The sequence below is a fragment of the Ovis aries genome, chromosome X (genome assembly GCF_016772045.2).
Source record: "Ovis aries strain OAR_USU_Benz2616 breed Rambouillet chromosome X, ARS-UI_Ramb_v3.0, whole genome shotgun sequence".
Classification (NCBI taxonomy): Eukaryota; Metazoa; Chordata; class Mammalia; order Artiodactyla; family Bovidae; genus Ovis; species Ovis aries.
This window is the reverse complement of record NC_056080.1, coordinates 5,246,139-5,252,138: the sequence shown is the minus strand read 5'-3', so window position 1 is coordinate 5,252,138 and position 6,000 is coordinate 5,246,139.

The window sequence follows — 6,000 nt, the reverse complement described above, 5'->3', positions numbered from 1 at the left end:
AAAGGAGAGAGTTATCAAGCAGGTGAAAAAAATCCTTCTTCACAAAGTGATGCCTTCTGCTGCTGCTGCTGCTAAGTCGCTTCAGTCATGTCCGACTCTGTGCGACCCCATAAATGGCAGCCCACCAGGCTCCCCCGTCCCTGGGATTCTCAAGGCAAGAACACTGGAGTAGGTTGCCATTGCCTTCTCCAATGCGTGAAAGTGAAAAGTGAAAGTGAAGTCGCTCAGTCGTGTCTGACTCTTTGGGACCCCATGGACTACAGTCTACCAGGCTCCTCCATCCATGGGAAGACTAACCAAATAACAGATTTATCGTCTCTCCTGAAATGATATTTGCACAGGAAATGCTAAAAAACCAAGCTGATCCTGGGCAATCGCATTAGTGGTTTGAAATCTCATGAGTTAGTGCAAAGAATATGCAAAGTAAGTCAGAAATCCAGCATTTCTCTGGAGGTCAACCTGCTCACAGAAGTGTGAACAGGAGAAAACATTTGCATGCTCCTGCAATTATTGGTCTTCTTAGAGTCTGATTAAATCACTGGCCAACTATTTTAGCTACCGTACATTTCACAGAAAGACAAGCTTATCAGGATTGTTCATGAGTAAAGTCATCCAGTGGCAAGATGTTAGCTTAGGATTCAATATTAACCTGGCATGTGACCAAAGTCAGCTTCTTAATGTTATGGGCTAAAGTGAGTCTTCCATAAAGATATGCTGAGTTCCTAACCACCAGCTCCGTGAACGTGACCTTACTTTGAAAACTGAATTTTGCCAAAGAGACCGTGTTAAAATACAGATATCTGGGTGGGCTTTAAAAACTGATATATGTGGGGTCTTTAGCAAAAGGAGAAACTGGGAACAGATTTGCAGACAGAGACAAAGTTATATGAATGGAGCGATGCCAAAGAATGCCAAGGATTTCCTACATTTTCCAGCAGAGAGAAAAGTTGAGGAAAGATTCGCCCCAAAGTCTCAGAGGGTTAGGGTTACTTGGAGCACGTTTTGAGTTCAGATGGCTGGTTTTCACAACTGCGCTGTTGTGGGCAAGCCAGTTTGTCATCTATTGTTACAGAAGCCCCAAGGAAAATGATGCACTTGAAAAATACATGCCCGTGTGCTAAGTCGCTTCAGTCGTGTCTGACTCTTTAAAACTCCATGGACTGTAGCCCACCAGGCTCCTCTCTGTCCATGGGATTCCCCAGGTAAGAATCCTGGAGTGGACTGCCATTTTCTTCTCCAGGGGATCTTCCTGACCCAAATATCAAGCCCGTGTTTCTTATGTTTCTGGCACTGGGAGGTGGGTTCTTTCCCACTAGCACCACCTGGGAATCAAAAAAATACACACGTGTGTGCGTGTGTGTATATATATATATATATATATATATATATATATATATAAATACATATTATATATTAAAATATGTATATTTTAATAATATTTCAACATTTTAAAAAGCCAGTGCTGTTTCTTAACTTTAATTTTATCAACACACAGATATACCTGACTTCATTAAGCATATTCAAATTTATATAGAAATTCTGGCAAATACTTGGCTTTAAAATTCTACTTTATGCTTCACTTACAGCCACAGTAAATTTTTAAATAAATAAATTTATATTAAAAATAAATAAAATGAAACAAACGCTCTGCTTTTAAAACAACTTAGGTATATTTTGAAATGGTAATAATTTTATCTGTACCTTGAAGTGGGAGATTGAACACAGAAGCGAAACAGGAAGAGAGGCATTATCAGATCATGCAACTTGTGGATTTCTGCAAGTAAACAGAATCTTGACAGAACGGTCAATTTTGGATCACGAAACTGTTGGCAGCAGTGTTCCAACCTCAAATACAAAGTGAAAAGTAAAGAATGTCAGGAAATCTAATGTAGGATTAGAATGCAGACACTTCTTAAAACTGGAGATTTATTTCTGTCCAAGTGCAAATAAGGATAATCCCTGACCAATTCAGGGCTTCCCTGGTGGCTCAGAGGTTAAAGCATCTGCCTGCAATGCGGGAGACCTGGTTCGATCTGTGGGTCAGGAAGGAAATGGCAACCCACTCCAGTATTCTTGCCTGGAGAATCCCATGGACGGAGAAGCCTGGTGGGCCACAGTCCACCGGGTCGCAAAGAGTTGGACATGACTGAGCGACTTCACTTTGACAAATACTTGTTTGCGTTCTGGATTCCTGAGCAAGATTTAAAGAACTGAGAATCAGAACACAAAATAATAGAAGTTTTCTGACTTCTGGAATCCTTCTGGAAAGTGTGGGCTTCCCTGGTGGCTCAGATAGTAAAGAACTTGCCCGCCAGTGGAGACCTGGGTTTGATCCCTGGGTCGGGAAGATCCCCTGGAGAAGGAAATGGCAACCTGTTCCAGCATTCTTCCCCGGGAAATGCCATGGTCAGAGAAGCCTGGCATCCTGCAGTCCATGGGGTCACAAAGAGTCGGACACGACTGAGCGACCGAACCACAACAACCCGGAAGGCGTAAGCCCAGGAACACTGCTTGCAAGACTCAGCTCTGGTTTAGAAGCAAAAGTGTCCACAGAGCTAAAACAAAAAAAATGTTCCTAAAACAATACCACTGAAAGCTATGCTGCGCCATGCTCAGAAACACAAACTGTTCCCTGTTCAACGTGTGTTAAATCAACGTGCCTGTCTTGCAGTTACTTGAAAGCAGAAGAATAAGTGATCTGATTAATTTGAATTTATTTGGTCTATGTTTACAGTGGTGATGCCCGTGTGGAAAAAAAAAAATGCAACAAATCAGTATTCATGTAACTGGGAAGCCTGATACAACGGTAGACAGTAGTTGAATGAATATTTGCTTTGAACGTCTGATACACAAATAACAAAATTGACATGAAACCCATTCCACTGTGCCTTCTTTGTGGTTCTGCAGTTGCTAAGTCACATCCGACTCTTTGCAACTGCGTGGACTGCAGCCCGCCAGGCTTCTCTCTCCATGGAGTTGTCCAGGCAAGAATACTGGAGTGGGTTGCCATTTCCTCCTCCAGGGGAATCTTCCCGACCCAGGGATAGAACCTGCATGGTCTATGCTGTGGGTGTATTCTTTCCCAAGCAGTCACTAGGGAAGCCCCCTTGGTAACTTTACCTTCTCTCTTTCATACGCTTCGACTCTTATGTAAATATTGTGACACTGTTGATATTAGATGACATAATGTCTATAAAGTGGTCTGAACAATGGATCCAGATCAAACAGTAACAAAACAAGTAGATTTCCATTCACATGGATTTCCATCCACATGCTCCCATATTCTCATGGTTCTAGTCTCAGATTTTCTCACACTCAACAACTGAAAGACCCTTTTGCCAGAGTAGGAAATATTAACAGGTCAGTCGAACAATGGTAATAATAGACTCTCTTATTTTACCAAACGTTAGACACGTTAGATGCCCAGTCACAACATATTTGTTGCAAGTACCTCTGATTATTCATAAATTAATTTCCACAAATGTACAGCAAGGAAAGTATTTGTGATGGTTTAACTCTATGTGCCCTCAAGGTACTCAGATATTTGGCCAAATACTAGTTTAGAGGTTACTTTAGAGTTTAGAGCTTACTTTAGAGTTGAGAGGTTACTTTAGAGTTTAGAGGTTACTTTAGAATTTAGAGGTTCCTTAATAGAGTTTAGAGGTTTAGAAGGTATACGCTGAAAGTGAAAAGTCAAAGTTTAGGGGCTCAGTCATGTCTGACTCTTTGTGACCCCATGGACTGTAGCCTACCAGGCTCCTCTGTCCATAGGATTTTCCAGGCAAGAATACTGGAGTGGATTGCCATTTCCTTCTCCAGAGGATCTTCCCGACCCAGGGATCAAATCCGGGTCTCCCATATTGTAGGCAGACACTTTACCATCTGAGCCACCAGGGAAGTCCTCATGATGAGTCCTTAAAGATGAGACTGAGATTTCAATTAGAAGGCTGGGAGTAAAGCAAATTGCCCTCCATAGTATGCTGGTGGGTCACATCTTCTCAGGTGAAGTCGTTAAAACAGGAAAAAAAAAAAAAAAAAACCAACAACAACTGAGGCCCCCTGTGGAAAAGAGAATTCTGCCACCAGACAGACTTTAGACTTGAACTGAAATATTAGCTGTTGGGTTTCTGGACTGCTCTTTGTCCAGCAGATTTCAATGCATCAATCTCCACAATCATGTAAGCAAACTCCTTAAAATAAATGTCTCTCTCCATATATAGGAAAGCTACAACGAAACCAACAGCCTATCGAAAAGCAGAGACATCAGTTTGCTGAGAAAGGTCCACATACCCAAAGCCATATGCTTTTTCCAGTAGTCATGTACGGATGTGAGAGTTGGACCATCAAGAAGACTGAGCAATGAAGAATTGATGCTTTTGAACTGTGGTGTTGGAGAAGACTCTTGAGAGTCCCTTGGGCTGCACGGAGATCCCACCAGTCCATCCTAAACGAAATCAACCCTGAGTATCACTGGAAGGACTGGTGCTGAAGCTGAAGCTCCAATACTCTGGCCACCTGATGCAAAGAACTGACTCATTGGAAAAAAGCTGGGAAAGATTGAAGGCGGGAGGAGAAGGGGACGACAGAGGATGAGATGGCTGGATGGCATCACCGACTCGATGGACCTGAGTCTGAGTGAATTCCGGGAGTTGCTGATGGACAGGGAGGCCTGGCGTGCTGCGATTCATGGGGTTGCAAAGAGCTGGACACGACTGAGCGAGTGAACAAGAAGAACATACATGCGCAGATAATTCCGCTTCTTTGGGGAACCCTGACCAATACAGTAGCTAAAAGTCAGATTGTTGGTATGCGACCTGATAGATTCACGAGATTTCAGCGACATTTCTGATACGGACAGTGCTATTCTGCATAATTGGCCCTGAAATGAACAGAGGCATCCACAGAAGGAAACTCATTTTCCTGAAGTCTCAGATGACTTTGTACTAGTTCACGACATTTTCTTCTCCACATACAGCTTTCATTACAGTTCTTTAGAAATACAACTAAGCAAACATCAGTCTTTAAATAACCCGAGCGGTGCTTGGAAGTGATGGGAATTTCAAGTTACCGCATTTATCTCTCCCATAAGCTGAGGCTGGCGTGAGGCACGCTCTACTGTGCACTCAACAAGCTCTTTATTTTTTCCCTTTCTTTTTCAATCAGAGGGTATAAATCCCACAATGTCTTGACATTTTGGAAGAAAGGAAAAAAGTGGAGGATGGTGGGGCAGGGAGGAGGGGGTGTTAGAGGAAATCAAAACACAGCCTGTTATATTCTTGAGAAGACGTCCTTGAAGTTCTGAGCTGGAAAGTGTGAATTTCGAATTCAAAGAGGAGACGCACTTTAGGAAGCTTACTGAACTGTTTACATTAAAACGGATGCTGAAGAATTGTGAACATATATGCTCAGTCGTGTCTGACTCTTTGTGACCCCATGGACTGTGGCCCACCAGGCTCCACTGACCACTTGATTCTCCAGGCAAGAATACTGGAGTGGGTTGCCATTTCCTTCTCCTGGGGATCTTACTGACTTACGGATTGAACCCATGTCTCTTGTGTCTCCTGCAGTGGCAGGCAGATTCTTTACTAACACATCACTTGGGAAGCTCCCAAGAATCATGAGTAGTACTAGGAAAATTTAGTCTGAAGCACTCCACTCAGAAATCCAATGCTACATATAGATAACTAACTATACATTGCTCTACACTGGTTTTCCTGTTGGCTCAGCTTAGTAAAGACTCCACCAGCAACGCGGGAGACCTGGGTTTGATCTCTGGGTTGGGAAGATCCCCTGGAGAAGGGAAAGGCTACCCACTCCAGTATTCTGGCCTGGAAAATTCCAGGGACCGTATAGCTCATGGGGTCGCAAAGAGTTTGGACCCGACTGAGTGATTGTCAGTTCACTTCACTTCCTCCAACTATGCCAGTTGGAAGAGCAGTCACGGGATAGTAATTGCACACCAAGGGTCAGGTGGCTTATTTTAATCCCTACGTAAGAGAC